At 42.3% G+C, this 17,328-nt stretch overlaps 1 protein-coding gene across 5 annotated transcripts in view; it reads right to left on the bottom strand.

Annotated features, from left to right (window-relative positions):
- SGCD (sarcoglycan delta) overlaps positions 1-17,328 on the bottom strand; it is a 305,266-nt gene that overhangs the window by 253,710 nt on the left and 34,228 nt on the right. The window contains exon 1 of one of the 5 annotated variants that reach the window (XM_079319424.1): positions 9,216-9,286. The exons of the other annotated variants lie outside the window; for them this stretch is intronic. The gene's annotated coding sequence lies outside the window, so the exon portion shown is untranslated. Of the gene's footprint in view, positions 1-9,215; positions 9,287-17,328 lie in introns of those variants that run through there. 5 annotated transcript variants of the gene reach the window in all.

Raw genomic sequence — 17,328 nt, 5'->3', positions numbered from 1 at the left:
TAAAACACCCAAAATCTCGTTAGCAAGCTGCCTTTTCAGGAGTGACTCCTCCAGAAAGGAGAACTCTCTCTGAAGGTCAGCAGCCTGACCTCACTGATGTTTACAGCACTGATTTCCCCAGCAGACACTTAGAGGCTTTCAGCACCTCGCCTCAGTAAGTGGTGGCAGCACTCATAAAGGGCAGGATATTGTTACAGCTTGCAAGAGCTGACATTAACTTTTAGCCTAAGTGGTAAATTTTAGCTCCAAAATGATCATTTGCTTTTGAAGGCATGCACTTAAATCATTTCAGTTTCCCCTGACCTTGCTCCCATTCCCTGCTCCTCTCAGCCACACCCTCCTGCAGGTGTCAGTGCCCACCCCTCCCTTAAACATCTACTGCAAGAACTAAAATGCTGATTTAGGAACACTTTGCCCAATTATATTGTTGTCCTCTTTACTATACTCGCTAATGGAGAGGAAACCTCAGGGTGATGAGGAAAGAAAAAGCAGTTTTGGGGCAGCACAAAGAGGCTGAGAACTGAACATGAGCAAGGCAGGGGGATGGCTCCAGGAGGGGAGGCAAGGAAGGAAATACCAGCCCTGCAGAAAGCCAGTCCTTAATAAAGCCAGCCCTGCAGAAAGCCAGCCCTGCAGAAAGCCAGTCCTTAATAAAGCCAGTCCTTAATAAAGCCAGTCCTTAATAAAGCCAGCCCTGCAGAAAGCCAGCCCTGCAGAAAGCCAGTCCTTAATAAAGCCAGTCCTTAATAAAGCCAGTCCTGCAGGAAGCCAGCCCTGCAGAAAGCCAGTCCTTAATAAAGCCAGCCCTGCATAAAGCCAGTCCTTAATAAAGCCAGTCCTTAATAAAGCCAGCCCTGCAGAAAGCCAGTCCTTAATAAAGCCAGCCCTTAATAAAGCCAGCCCTGCATACAGCCAGCCCTGCACAAAGGCAGCAGCAGCAAGGCACAGGAATTCAGCCTGCACCATTCCCACAGCGTGACTGCGTGGGAGACATGAAATGTGCCAAGTGCTCCAAGAAATCTCCTCAAGTCCCTCTCAGGATTTGGCAGAGTTACATTGGGTTCTCTCTGGTAGCAGTAAAGCCAGCTGAAGGCACACCTGGGTGTTGGGGAGCATTGGACTTCAAAGATTTACAGCATCAGGGGTGGTGCTGCTCCCTGCATGCAAAACACAACTTGAACATCTTACAAAAACTCTCAGACATTTTTCAGCCTCAGCTGCATAAAAAGCCCTTCTAAGCAGCTCACCTACTGCTGGTCTTCTCTCTGTGAAAATCTGAGATGTTCCTAAAATAGTATCATGTTATACTGCAGTGCTATCCAACTTTGATCCTATAATCCCCTCCAAGAGAGGGACCCTGGCACCAGTGCCAGCAGCCCACTGACAGCACAGGAGCCACCCACAGAGCAGGAAGGATTCAAGGAGGTGCTGTGGGGAGCCCTGTGCTGTACAGCAGGACAGGGGACTTGGGGTGGGTCACTCTGAGATGCAAATATGGTTTCTTGCCTTGTTGGTCGGTCAAAATATACTGATGCAGACCCACTGCCTCACCTGAGATTATAATTTTAGAGCTGTGTAACTTTATTTAAAAAAAATCACATTCCAGTCAACTTCTTTCTCCTTGCATTATTCAAGAAGGAAAGAAATAAAATATTAAACTAAATAAAAGAAATTTAAAAAAATAATAAATAATAATAGAAATAAATTTATAGTCCTATCTGCTTGCCTTAAAGGCTTATTTACACATCTGCCTCTTGTTTGGGACAAACACCTGTTTCAAAGAAACCATCTTCAGAAGAGGGAAAAGGCATCCCAGTCATTATTGTATCAAAATGGAGATCATCCAGCCAAAATGCATGACATGAATAAATGCAATGATTAGCTAAAAGGAGACAAGTGAATTAGCAGACAGCATTCCTACTGCAACAACTATTTTTTTGCTGTCTAATGAAAGATACCAAATTCACTTTCCAACTTGATTTATAACTTCAGAACTAATCCAGCAATTAACTACAAATTGACAAGTCTATTTTACTAGCAGCCAAGATTTTAATTTTTAAAAAAAAAGTAAACTTAACACAAAACTCTCAAAATACTTTGGGAAATAAAGATCTAGGTAAAAAGTTAATATTGTTAAAATTTTTTGTATTGGCATATGAAAATTTAACACATTAGAAAATAACTAAGCTGAAACTGGATGCTTTAATCAAATCCTGGTGACATCATTTTTGCTGAAACAATTTGGAAAATTAGAGAGATTAAATCTGAGATCCATTAGTAAGATAGCAAGTGTATATAAACATACTTTCTGCAATTTCTGCTGATTCAATTTTGAAAACCTACAAGATTAAAACTAAGGCCTACTTAGAAGATGGCAAGTGTGCACAAAGTTATTACTCTTCAAATCACAGAACTTTTATCTGAAAATAATCAATGAGAAATCACATTAAAGCTGCTTTTCACATTCATCAGATTATTTGGTAAAGATGCTAACAAAATTACATCCCTCCACGTATGATAATACAAAACAAATATAGAATTATCCAGATCAGAAAAAAATGCATTCCAAGATACCAGTCAAAACCCAGAATCAAACTTGTAATGCAATTCAACAAAGTATTATTAAATTAGGCTCAACTGTGGAACAAGAGACTGTGTCCCTAGTGTTGGCTGTTCCACACCCTGGCAGGATGCTGCTGGGAAATCAGCCAGGTTGATTACTGTTATAAGAAATCTTCTATTTGGCTCTTCAAACCACTGATGTCAGCTCCTTCCACTCTGTAAAGAGCCCATATTAGACTGCACGTCAGGGAACAAACTGAAGGATTACAAGTAGGAATTAAGGAGAAACAAACCAGTGGCAGTGAAGTGTATCAGAGGATGCAGAGCAAGAGGAAGATGGGGACCTTCCTTTGGGTGGGAATGGGCCACTGAGGCCTCAAATTCAACTTCTCCCCCTGCCCACAGCCAGCAGTGCAATAACCCCTAATCCAAACCCCAAATCCCTCCACAACTCCTGCCTCCCCATTGCCTTGCTGCAGAGCAAAATCCCAAATGCACAGCAGTGGGGAGCCTCAACAGCCAGGTACAAATCACCTGGGAAGATGCAGCTGGGGTAAAAAACCATGATCCTGACTGCCAGCAAGCAAAGGAAAGCTGCTGCTTCAGGAGTCAGAGCAGCAAGCAGATCCCCACTGCTGGAGCTTACAGCAGTCCCTGAGCAGCCTTCCTGCTGCCCAGGGATCCTCCTGCACACCTCAGACCACAGCAGAAATTTGCATGAGAGCACATTCTGCCATTTAGTGAGCACCTGATAATTCCAACACTCCCTGCCCTCCAGCCTGAGATTGCAGATTTTATTTTTCTCTGATTCTAACAGCACTGAATTAAGACACAGGTTCTGGCTGGCAGCCTTGAGTGACCTTTTTGAAGGCCTGAAATAGATTTAAACTCAAAAGTCCCTGGCAAAGGAAGCCTGGCAGGCTGCTTTGACATGGCCAGACAGGGCTCAGTCACAGCAACACCCCCACAGACCAGATAGGATGAAAAGGGCAAGTCTCCCAAAATATGGCTCTGACTTTGAAATTCAGATGACAGGGCTTCTGCACATAAGGTATGTGACAGTTCTGTAACACAGCAGCTCTGGTCATCCCTTGAAAAAATTAATCAAAGTTTCCATAAAGACAAGCTTTTCCAATTCTGCCTTCATAACTCTGCTGAAGGGGTCCATGGGCTCCAGAGCCTTTAGAGGGAGCAGGCAGACTGAAGCAAATGCATCAACTCCTGCAGCCCAGAGCTACCAAAGTGACTTTTCTCCTCCTTTTTTTATGTTTAAAGTGCATAATTAAATAGAATGTATCAAATCCAGCCATGAAGCAAACAGAACTCAGAACATATAGCCGAGCACAAAATCATTAGTTATAAAAAAAGTCAGCTCTTCAGAAAAATGGCATCATCAAATTAGGCAACTCTATTAAAAGTCCAGAGGAGGGAGGGTTGATGTGATGATTTAAATACTATTACCCAAGTTAAACTCAAAAACCTTGCAGAATGCAGCAGAGATGAGCAGAGGTGTCACAAAGCAGTTCTGTGCCTGCCAGACCCCACGGGGCACTGCACCTCTGCTCCATCACTGCTCCACTGTGCAGTCACAGTCATTTAAGGACATTAAATATTCAGGGGAACCTAAAACATCCAAGTGAATCACTTCCCTATGCAGAACACCCCCAGGGATTTCTCATCTTCTGACTACCAGTTTAAGCCATGGAGGAAGATGAAGAAGGCAACAAAAAGGCCAAGGAAGGTGCTGGGAGCTGTGGAAAGAGCACAATGTCCTGAGCATGGTGCTTCTCTCCAAACACAAAGTATTGAGTGGGGCAGCAGGGACTGCTCCCAGCATCTCCCTCTCCCCAGCTGTGGCTGGAGAAATTGCACCCAAGCAGAACTAGCACAGCTGGTTCACTGATGAAGGCACCATGGAGCTGAACTGGAAATCTACAATGAAATAAAACAGAACGGTTGTTTACCTCGAGCCTGACACCTTCATTTTTACTGTGCACTCTTCCACTTTACCAGCCCAAATTGAGAGTCAGGGAAGCCCTAAAATAAACCTGCAAGGAAACCACTTAAAAACCATCACACACCAATAATAGAATGAATTTAATTCCTTGCCAGGAAGAGATGGAAAAGGGCAAATTTAATGAGAACCTACTGTTTCTCAGCAGCCTGTGAAATGCCCAGCTGTGTCAGAGAGAGAGGACTGTGCAGCTGTGTGGGGTATTTACTGCCACTATGACACCTGAATAAAAACCCAGCACTTACAGGATCACACTGGTTTGGTTACCTTTTAATTTACTGTGTTTTTAAATCACCCTAAATCACCACTTCAAAGCACAAACCTGGGTTATTTTACACCTTACAGCAGCACCACGTGCACACTGTACACATGTACCTGGTCCCTCGTGTGCCTCCCATCATAAATAAGGTTATTGGAGCAGCTCTTCACTCACAGCTCAGGCCATACTGTACCAAGCCCTGGACAAACAAGCAGAATAGCCTCTGTTCTGGGCAGCTCCCCACCTCATTCATCTGCTCCTGTTCTCATTTATCTCACTTTAACAAGGCAAAACCTGTTCCTATTGCTGTGTCTGCTGAAGCACTGAACATTAGTACTTAACAGCAGCTTTAACTCATTTTGTCTAATTCAAAATCTCAGATTAAAAAAAAAAAAAAGTTTAAAAAAAATCTACGTTTTTAGCAGCTTTTGCTTTCAGAAAGTTTCAAAGTGAGTGAGATCCATTTGAAAAACAGAGACAAAAGGCCTAAAGGGCATGGACTGAAAAAAAAAAATAATAAATAGAGGCTGTAAGAGAATTATATGACAAATGTAACTGAAACCAGCACCACTGAATGAGTAAAAACCAACCAGCACAAAAGATTGTGTTAGGGTAAAAATGAAGTGTGATAGTCCTGTCACCTTTGGGGCTTCAAGGGATGAGTAATGAGAAGCCCTGGATTAGAGCTCATAGGAAACAGGGCAGAAAGGAACCTCCAGAGGGTATCCAGGCCATCTCCACACCCCACAGCAGGAGCAGCTCCACAGATATCATTCCTGACAGATGTTTTTCTAACCTATTCTTAAAGACCTGCAGTGATGGAGCTGCCACAGCCCCCACAAGCAATCTAATGGTATATCTCATCCTAGAAAGTTTTCATCTCACAAGTAAATCTCACTGCAATTGAAGCCCATCCTTCCTCCCCTCATCCCCCATGGACAAGGAGCTTTCCCTTGCCTGTGCAGCAGGAGAAAAAGGCAGAATGTTGTGACAGACTCAACCACCAGGTTCTAATTTTTGCCACTGCTGCTCCCTCCACTCGATTTGGTTTGTAATCCTGATTCTTTGGATGGCATACTGAAAGTAACATGTGGTAACAGGACAGAAACTTCAGCTGATCTATTCTGTCCACAACTGGTCACTCCTGAGCATAGGAGGACATGGACCTGCAGCAGCTGGTCCAGAGGATCACAGGGCTGGCCACCTCTGCTGTGGAAACAGGCTGACAGAATGGAGCTTGCTCACCCTGGAGAAGAAAAGGCTCTGGTGAGACCTTCAAACCCCTTCCAGTGCCTAAGGGGACTCAGAGAGCTGGAGAGGAACTTTGGAAAAAGACAAATAGTGATGGGACAAGGTGTAATGGCTTTCATTTGAAAGAGGGCAGTTTTACTGAAAAGGAAGAAATCCTTCCTGTGAGGGTAGTAAAGCCCTGGCACAGGGTGCCCAGAGAAGCTGTGGCTGCCCCATCCCTGAAAATGTCCAAGGTCAGGCTGGATGGGGCTTGGAGCACCCAAGGGTGAGGTGTCCCTGTCCATGGAACGAGCTTCAGGATCCCTTTCAGCCCAAAGCATTTCCTGGCTCTTTGTGGATCCTCTCTTCCCTGTAAAGATGAAGGGAGAATCATGATTGTATCTCCCATGACCAGAGAACTGGTAATTCTGTGATGATATTGAGTCCAGCAACTCTAATCTCTCTGACCCTTTCCCTTTCAAGTCACAGGCTCTTGCCACCAGACAACATTTAAAAAATGGGAAGGGAGAAACAATAAACAAAAGAGAGAAGCAGCTTTTGACCATGTTTTCAAGGGACAAGTCTCTAGGTACACACAGGAAAAAAAGGCAATTTTCCAGTCAACTGAAAGCTGTTGGCTTGATGCAGATACTGCCTGGAAAATTACAATGGACTGTGTTATATAGGATCTCTTGCTTGACCTGTAATATGATGGCATTAAGTATGAGTCAAGCAGGCTTTTGAGAGCAAGGAAGCAGGAGTTGGTGAATGATATATTTTCTTAATAAACACAAAATTTTAAGCCAGTACTTTCTAGATATTTATATAACATCATTTAGTAACATCACGGGAATGAAAGCTGTGGGAGTCTTTATATTTGTTTGGTGAGCTTTCTTTGTGCAATCAAATCCAAAGCTTCATATCTTTAGGCTATTCTCCCCAAATATGTGGGCAAGCATCTTTTCTAGGATGAGAGCTCAGATTTTTGCTTTATCACACCACTCTGACAGCTAAGGAATTTCTAAAAAACACTAAATATCTTGCAATTCATAACAGTACAAGCACTACCAACAGGAGACTTCCTCAGGGTATCTCTGACTCAAACAGGACTTGTTTTTTGTTTATTAATCCAATGACCTGCTCTGTTTCCTAATGCCAATTAAATATCCAAGAAAAGAGATGAAGGAGGGACATAAAAGTTGTTACACTTCCCTTATGCCTTCCAGCCAAAAGCTTGTCCCCTTTTCTGAGCCTTTTATAGTCTAGGCAGGTCTCACCAGCCAAGGGAAAGCTCTTGCCTAAGGAACTGTCTGCCTAAACTCCTCAATTTATTAGAGCTTACAGACAGAGGTGCAGCCAGCAAAGATAAGTTGCAGAAGAAAGAAAATAAATACCATTCATTATACACACAAGCCTTGACTGCAGAATTGAAAGTTATGCAAAATGAAGGGCCCTGATTAATCATTAATTATACCACGTATCTCTTAAAAGCCATACATTCACTTTACCAATCTGAAAGTCACAGCCAAGATGATGTGGTCACTCAATCCCACAGCTTCAAAGCACACAGTAACAAGTTTTCCCCCCTTCTGGATCAGTTCCTTCCTCTGATCTCTTTAGGTACATTGACTTATTGCAATTAGGAATACACATTTAGCAGAATCGAAATAAATGGACCTACATAAAAGAAGTGCCTGGCTCTCTAAGCAATCCCATTGCCAAATTCCTTAGTAAGGAAAAATTTCCATTCAAAGTAATGGGAATACAAAACCCTTTAGTCTTGGCCCTTTGGGATGGATTTTTAGAAGCAAGCTGCTTTGACTTCAGTACCAAAGCAAGTAGCCAGACTCTGCTAAGCAGTAACTCTACTTCCACACTCACCAGGTGCTAAGCCCTTGCAAAAAATAAAAGAAAGTGGGTTTAAATGTGCTTCCATACCTGTGGTGTTCAATGACTGATCCTGAGTCTTCTGGGGAAAAAAGGGAGGAAGGAAGCAAAAACCTTACTGCACCTGTAGTCTGCTTTCTTTGCCTCAAAGTGAAATTCTTTCACCCACCCAAAAATTAGACCTGCCCTACTGTTCCAGCTAAAAAAAACCAATCAAATGCCATTGTCACAAAGACATCTACAGGAGCTTGCAATCCCACTCATCAAAATTTTAACTGGATATTGACATGCTCAAAATTAGATGTTGTTTTAAAAAGAATTTTAAAACCCCAAAATACAAGACTCCTGCCATGTTCTCCAAGCTCTTTTCAGTCAAGACTTGCCTTTGAGTCAAATATGTCTCTTAATTAACAACTAGTCTTCCAAAAATTAACAAAAGAAAGCAGTACTAAAGGCTATGGATGTTACAAAGAGAAACAAGAATAATGTTGTTAGCTTTTTGCTATGCTAGATGAGACATTACTGTGCCAGAGGCACAAGTAATGGAAATGTACTTTTATATAAATCTCCTTTCTTTGCTTGGATTATTTTAAATGACTCCACTACAGTGTATATTAACCTAGCCACCAACCTTCCTGCAGTCAGCTTTCTTTTTACAGTTTATTTGGAACACAACCACTGTGGAATAGGCAAAGGATGGTGAATATCATCACACTCCCCCTTGTTTGTTAAACACACAGAATGGCCGTGCAAGATACTGAACAAAAAAAAAAAAAAAAAATTCTGGGAGGCAAATCTTCTGTCCCTGTCACCATATATTGAACCCTTTGCATCAGATGTGATGTACAAGCAGAGTTCTCTCCCTCTCTGAATTGACTTTTAAATGCCTTTTTTCAGAAGCTGGAGCCCACAGTGTGACTGGTCAAGCTAAAACAGACCAGAAGTCAAGCCAGAAACACAACCCACATTTCTCAAAAACACCTTTTACTGTTCCTTCCTGATTTTACTTATTTGTTCCTATTCCATCCCAAAGCTGTGCCCAACAGTTACACTGCTACAGGGCTAAATATTGCCCTTCCTTTTCCCATATTAAGGTTACATGTTGCAAAGCTTCACTCTGCCCAAAAAATACAACTGTGTGAACACACAACAATATTCAAAACCAAGAGCTAAATATCTTATCACTTTCTCTTCCCCTATGTAGCATTGAACACTTTTCCTAATTTTCCTACCCTAGAGCACAGACAGCAGCATCCTACTTACTCTGTGAGGATACAGGGGAAGTTCAGCATTTAGCAATGGTGAGAAAATTGGTTTAGATCCCTGAGGGAAGGTGCTGCAGAAGTGCATTCAATTCAGCTGTAATTCAATCCAGTTTGCTGGAGATGAAAGAAAACAAAACACTTTCAAAGTTACAGGGAAAGCCAGCATTTTATTTTTATATGTGTGTCTACATATATAGACACACGTGCATGTATATAGAAGTAGTTTTATATAAACATATATTTATGTATGTTTGTATAGCCTATTTTATTTTTGTGTGTTGGCATATATACACACACATCTACACCTACAAACAGACAAAAAGCCTTAAAATTTTAGGAAGTGAAATTTCTAAGGAGAGCACTAAAGGACAAGGTTAGCATAAGGCAAGTTCTGCCAGGCATACAGAAGCATACACTGTATGGAAAAGAATAGTTAAAGGCATTTTCTTCTACTATCATCATTTTTTTTCCTAAGGATATGAACAAAACAAAATCAAAGCAATTAAATCATTACCTTGAGGAAAAAAAAACCCCAATAACTGTGCTTAATCCTCTGAGTTACAACAATGAATACCCCTAATTTACTTTGACTAAGAGAAAATACATTTTTTTTCTCCAAAGCTGACAAAGGTTGAATTCAAAGAAACCAAAGTAATTCCCATAGTACTTTTCTCAAAAGAGAGGGAAAAATAGCCTATGGTGTGTAATTATCTAAAGGTAAACAAACAGGAGGGTCCATTGTAAAGGGGGAGCTTGCAAAGTGCTCTCCCATCTTTATCTGCATAAGGCAAGTTGCAGGATGGGGAGATGGGTTCTCCCATTTACATTCTGCAGTATCTATATTCTGTCCCTGGAAGTTCAGTTCCCAGCATGAAAACTTCAGCTACACTAAACAAGGCAGAAGAACTGGTTCAGACAAGCAAATTACATATCTGCTCCTCTCTGACCTCCAGCACCTCGGAAAAATTGGGTGGATGGAAGAGCTGCTGGAGCTGTGGCCAGCAGAAATCCCTGAGCTCCTCAGCCCTGGCAGAATTACAGGGGCAACTTTGCACAGGGATGAACTGTTCTGGAACAATCTTTCTCAGGCTTTCCTCCAGTTCCTCCAAGTGTATCCCACACGTTTGTTTGTTCTGTGCAGGATTCCTGCCCACAGCACAGCAACATTTCTGGAGGGGAGTTTTTGGCCAGGAGTGGTGCAGGGGGCAGTGAAGCCTTGGGAAAACGTGAGTGGGTGGGGAGTATCCTGAACCAATTTCCAGGCAGACTCTCTCCTGTAGACATGTGGGCATGTTTTTGTGGAATCCCAAAAAGCTGAGGAAGCAAGAGACTCGTTTGTCTCTGGGATTACTGATGAGAACCCTTCCAGAATACATGGTTTAACATTTCAACAGTCAGTGATGCACATTTCCTCAGAGATAAAAATAAAGAAAAGCATTTTCACCGTTTTTACATATACCAACTAAACACATATATTCCCTGGTTTCAGAGCAGAATGGCATCAGTGCTTGCACCCAGGAATTCAGGAATGGACAGGACAGATGGAAAGCAAGGGCAAAGGCTACCAAAGGCCAATCTCTGAGATCAAAGGGAAAGGTGCCACAGGGAACATCTCTGCTCAATCCCTGAAACCTCAGCACTTTGCACTGAGATTTAGTGCCATATGTACTCAGCAGTACATACAGAGTTGACAAAGCTTTTATTTTTAAACAAATAAAGGCCAGAAAGTACAGATTTCCTTAACTCTCATGGGGCTTCAATTATGCAGTGCTGCATCTACCATGTAAGCATATTTCCAGAGCTTTAGTACTTGACATTTTGAGATAAAATGTCATGAAGAGCATTTGTGCACCTCTTTCTATCTTTGCCCCTCCACCCCTCCACTTCAACTTGAAATCTTACAAGGCATCAGACCACTGTTTCAAACTATCCCTTTCCCCTTCTTTCTTCAAGTATAGGATCAAAGATGAAACAGACATTTATGGTGTCTTGCAAACAGTTTGCTCTAAGTCTTATTTCCAAAGCTTTTCTTCTCTAATCTGCCCACCACTAAGCTAATCAATGATTTTTCTTCTCATTAAGTACTGCTGCTGGAATCACTCTTGCCTTTCAGGAAAGCCCTCTGCTGTCTGTCTGCTTCTCCTGCCATTCCTCATTCCAGCCCAGGACCACAACAGCCTCTGAAAGAAATCAATGGTCCTTGCTCATGTTCAGAGTATTTTGGCCTTTGCATTGTGCCAAACCTCAGAGTTTTCCAACTGGAGACTCCAACTTTCAGCTTCCTGTGCTTTAACCCTGATCTCCTCACAGTCATCCTCCTTGAAACTCTCCTCATTTGCTATGCCCAGAACAAGAAATGAGAGGAAAATTGGAGGCACAAAATTGAGTAACAATTTTCACTGAACTTCTGTGAATTTCTAGATTGCCTTGGATGTTAAGCAGGGGCATAAGAGACTGTTTTGTCAAGTTAAGCCAGGAAGAAGAGCGAGTTTATTGCTGGTGTGTGTGTGACTGGTTTCTCCACTGGTATGTGAATTTATCATCAAACTGAATAAAGTCAGTCATTAATTTTATCACACTTTTCTGAGCATACAGTTATGGTGAAACCACCTCCTGAAAACTAGATTTCAGATGCATTTTCTCTGCCTGAAGATGGAGAGAATCTATGTCCCAGCATCCTCTTGTTCTTATCTGATGCAAATATGCTGCTTTCCAATTTCACTCTATCTTGTCTGTACTTTTATCCAGCTTGCCTCTAATTGTACAGCTCTTCCTGAAAGGTCAATTGTTCCTCATCCAGCTGATGGCCTCCCAACAGAGTCTGAACAGATTATGAGCCCCTGCCTACCTGTAAGAGCTATGGTGAAGATGATGTTTGACATTTTTAAGATGTGATGTCCTGTCAAGGATGCCTTCACAGCTGGGAGACCTAATGTGACAGCACTCAGCTGGGAGAAAAAATAATAATAATCCAGACAAAAAAGTTGCTTTTCTCCTTTTCTGGTATTTGCCCTGTGCTGTCAGGCTGCAGGAGGGGGCCATGCTCACATCTGTTATCCAGGCCCCTGAAGGAATCCTTCACAAGAGTGACTGCTGCAAAGCAAACGGGAGGAGTTTGAAGATGCACGTGAAAAGCTACTTCCAGAAATCAGAATTCTTGGCTGTTAATCTCCTGAGAGCTGACCTGGGGCACACAAAACCACAGTGCCTGTGAAACACAAAGCAATCACACTGAACTCTCTTTCAGCCATTTGCATTTTCAACAATTTCTCTTCAGAGAGATGCCCTGTGCCTACGGGAATATTTGCCTTTATTCGCAGCTGACTTTTAATCTAAGTTAGAATCTGTTGGCTCTTCTTTTATAGTTGACAGTAAAGTTGTGGCTCTGTTAGATAAGTGTTCTTTTCTGTTGCTTCTTGTAAAAAATTCCTGGAAGATGTGGCCTCGAACACCAAGATGTGGTCCCAGAACACCAGGGCAGAAATAAAACAGTGTCACTATTATTGAAAGTGCTCAGCAAATCCTACTCTGACAGCAGCTGTTGAATAAAGATTCTGAGTCTGGTCAAGAAAAGAAGCACAAAATAACCTACAAATGTTGAACCTACAGTCCACCCATAGCTTACAAAAAGATTTTCCAGCCAACTTTCACGGGTCTCCTCAATCTCCTCACATCTGGAAACTTGGCTCCTACTTCACTGACTTCAGTGTATTTCCTTCTGCACTCTTACTTCTTACTCAGAGGAGGAGGACAGGAGGTCTGCAAGTCTCATCTGAGCATTGGAAGGCTGAAATTTCACACAAAAGATGGCTTTCAACAAGACAAGGCTTTATGGTTTTGATACTGTTTTTTTCTATTGCGGGGGTCATGGGATTTGTACTTGAGCTCCTTCTGGGTATTTAAGCTCATAAATACTACTGAATATATTAACAACCTCAAAGTTTCTGGTCCCTAGAGTTGATGTAATTAACCACTGAAAGTCTTGGCTGTTAAAAATTAAATCAGATTCTGTCAAGAGTTCACAGGAGGAGGCAAACCTCAAGAAAGATCATCTGTCCTGTCTAACTGAGGTGCAACATTTCCATGTAAAGATGTTATTAATAGATGTACAACCCACTGCTTTATTAAGAGAAACACTTTTAAAAGAAAAAAATGGGGCAGTTGAAAATTCATTTGCTTCCTTGAAGATCCTTAGCCCTCACATCCAGCAAGGTTCTGTGAAAGGTTCTGTGAAAGGTGAAAAACCACTCAGAAATTCACCTAAAAGCCTCCTGTCTCACCACCACTCCAAAACAGCAAAATACTTTTGAACATCTCAGCAGGTGAAGTCAATGCAGATGAAGGGATTACGAAATATTGGAAGAGGGTTACTAATAAAGTGATTTCCCAAAACAGGGCAGTTTTCATCAAAATGACAATCTAGGGGGTAATGGCCACCCTAGAAAGTTTTGTGATTTCTAAGAGTCTGTATCCCAACATCACCTGTTCTCACAGAAGCAACTCACTTTAGAGCACACTAAAAACCCACATTGTCAAGCACGAGTGTAACCCTTTCAATTCCTGTTCACACTTGTGTGCTGCAAGGTCAGTAGAAGTGAGTGTGTGAAAACAAAACTGAAACCCAGAGCCCCTGAGGCAGCACCTGCTCCCAGCACAGTGAGAGCTGACAGGGCTCCCACTCAGCAGAAAACATCCCATATTGGAGGGAAGATCTTAGCAAATGAGAAGTTCAAAGTCCAAAGAAACTAGAGAATTGGGGCAGCCAACAAAGTAATAGTAACCCAGCTAAAGGAAATCATATCAAGTCACAGCAACAAAACCAACAGAAATTCTGCTTCCAAGAAGAGAAAAATCTGACTTCATGGGACTGGGCTGTCCCACCACAAACAGTGAGGATCAGTGAAAGGAGTCTGGATTCCTACACTCAATTCTGCAGCTCCTGCAAATGGGAGCTTGAGAAAATTCAACATCTGCATCTAGTAGATGTATTGAATTATTCAAATAGTCAAGTGCCAGATTTGGGTCAAGAAAACAGGAGCAGAGGCCAGGTGTCAGTGCTGTGGTCAGCACAGCACAGAATGGTGACAGCCACAGTAGAACCAGCACTGTAGGCATAGAGAAAGGCTTCAGAAATAAAAGTGTGTTTCCAGAGAAACAAATGGAGTTAGGAGCTTAATTCCCCTCAAGTTAATTGCCTTCCTAAAAGGGTACAGCTTTTTTGCTCATCCCAAATATTAGAAGTTGCCCCAAACCCCTACCCTCTGTGCTGAAGCAGTTATCTGTCACATTTCTTCCTCCAGAAACAGAGAAATGCATCAAAATGGGAAAATAAGGAAAAAACAAAACATAGCTGATGCAATTTGTTCAATTAGTTAGACAGTTTCTTACTGTGGTATTTTAAGCTTTGTGCAAGAGGAGTTCTTCAAACTACATCACTTTGAGTGTACAGGTATTATTAGCAGAAATGTGTCTTCTGTTAGTCTCCCAGTCAAGAAAGTCTGCTCGACACAAATGATGACAGTGTCGTGAAAATCAAACTCCTTTTTTTGTCATTTTATAGCCACTCATCTCGAGCTGACACTGTACAGGCTCTTCACTGCTGGCATCAGATGGGGAATCAGCATCCAGAGCAGCCTCAGCAGCTGCTGGATGAAGAGTTTCTATGATTAACTTTAAAAATGTCAATCGTTCGCCACGTTCAGTATTCAGGTTTGTTCATCAGTTAGTAATAACATCCCTAGCTGAGCTGAAAGCATGTTCTGAGTGAGGGCTGGGGAAAGGAAAGCTTAAACAGTTGACAGCAGTTAGAGATGAAGCAGACTATGCTGCTCTTTTCTAAAATGAGGATGCAGGGATTCCAGCAGGCTTCTGAAACAGAAGAAGCTGCAAGATTATGGAAACAGACCTTTTCTTCTGGTTTTTCTGACAGCTACAATTCTACATCCCTCAGCTCTGTCCTGCAATTAAAAGGGAAAGATACCAGAAATAGCTGAAGAAGCAAGAAAACAAGAAAAGAAAAATAAGCTGATTCCAGCTACTCTTCTCCATGTGAGCTATACACATTTCATTATTAGATTAGAAGCATCTTCCAGCACCATCTCCACAGGCTTTGAAATTGCCACCATAAAAGTACATCACAGAAGTTATTTTTAAACTGTGGATTTTGTTACAGAGAGAATCTCATTTTTAAAAATTTAATGGAGGGAAAGTATTTATTAGAAGACTATGACAGCTGAGGGGAAAAAATATTCATCATATTCAGAGAATACAGAAGAGAAAACCAGCTTGGAATGTGTTCCTGCTCTCTCAGCCTCTCTCTTCTCTCTTCCCTGACTGGTGTCAAATATGATCAATCAAACTAATTCTGCACATACTAAAAAAGAGGTTCTCCAACTGATTTGGCTCTAAAGTCACAGCCTCCCCTCATCCACACTGAAGCTAAGACTGCCACCTAAATGAAAAGGTGCTGGTTCCATATGCTGGAATGCAGGTGGATCTCCAAGAAGTCAATCAACCTGATGCTCAGGAGTGTACCAGTTCCTGCTATGTGCATCAGTCTTGAGGCCAAAAGGAAAATAGCAGATCTGTGGTGAAGGCAGTGCTGTAGTCACAGTCCTTTCCCACTTTCACTGGTTAAATGCTTTTCAATCACCCCCGTTCCTCTGCAGGGGAATATCTGCCCTCCTTGTGCTGCTCCACACCACCACAGTGGTTCAGTGCCCTGAACAACAGGTTAAGATGAAAAAAATGTGCATCAAGCCAAACTCACATTGAGCTTGGAAAGTCCCCATTTGCCAAAAGCAAATGAATCCACATTCTGCTCAGGTGCACAAAAAAGAGAGAGGAAAAAGAGCCACGTGCAAAAGGAAGGATAAGACCGATGTTAAATGGGAAGGGAAGATCTCTCCCATACACAAATAAACTTTCATGCATTATTCAGGGACTGTGCAGTCAGGGATGGGTACACTTCTAGGAAGGAAAAAAACATTCAATGTTCTCTTCACTTCAAAACTGCAGCATTGCCCCAGGGTAAAGATCTAGGGAAGCAGCTGAAGGCTGAGGCCAGTTTACAAGTCAAACAGCACAAGAGGGGTTTAAGGTTTTACTTTTTTTAGAGGCCAGATAGTTGTCTAAGGAATTGTTACACTGAACTGGGTCTAGGTTCGAAAATTGTGCTTAATATCTATAATAAGTTAAACAAAAAAAGGAGGGGGAGGAAGAAATTCTTAGTATAACAAGTTACCACAGCCACATTTAAAATAAAGCAATCCACAATTTAATAATTATTCAATGTCTCAATACTGTCCCATCAAACCAAATGTTTGCTGGACACTGTCTTATCACAATTTATTAATCCCACCCACACTCAAACAGCACTTTGCAGTTTCTTCATGCACAACCCAAGCAACACTAATAAGAATCTGTAAAGGGTCAGGAGAAGGCCCTAAGCCAGAGCTCTGGCAGCAATCCAAGCTGGAAAAGACACTGACTAAGCACAACAGCAAGCGAAGACAGCTTTCCCCCAAAGTGATATTTTAATTCAGAAAAGAACCTTCACTAATCTCAGGGTTTATTATTATCTGTGTAGCAAATGGGACTGCAGTTGGTCTACATAAAGCATTAGTTTCCTACAGGGCATTTTAGACTGTAAATGATGAAGGACTAGCCCTAAACCAGAAGTCTGCTGGAACTCTGCTCTTGCCTTTAATTTGATTTAAGCATGCCAAAAGGCAGGGAATGAAAGTGCAGCACTAACAAAAAGACCTTGGTGGAACACAGGGTGCAGGAGGGATCCCCTTGGGCTGGGATCTACATGGGGACCTGCATCTGTACCAGACCTGCCTCCTTCCCTCCCTGGGACTGACCCCTGAGCAGGGACTGGGACGTGCAGCAGTTGCACCTTCACCAGGCTGAAAACACAGAATCTGTCAGAGGAGCTGCCAGGCTGAAGGACAGCTGTGCATCCAACACATCCACGGGAAATCAGGGACTCAGCAAAGGGGCTTTGCTCTCTGGCCACGATATTCTTCTGTGTTCCCACAGTCACCAGCACATTCCCTAATGGAAGGGGTTTGGCTTTGCCAATTAGTAACTTTGGGCAAGGCCTCTCC

Source organism: Erithacus rubecula (assembly GCF_903797595.1).
Source record: "Erithacus rubecula genome assembly, chromosome: 16".
In the NCBI taxonomy this organism is placed as follows: Eukaryota; Metazoa; Chordata; class Aves; order Passeriformes; family Muscicapidae; genus Erithacus; species Erithacus rubecula.
Note: the sequence above shows the minus strand (reverse complement) of the source record. Positions and strands in the feature narration are given on the sequence as shown.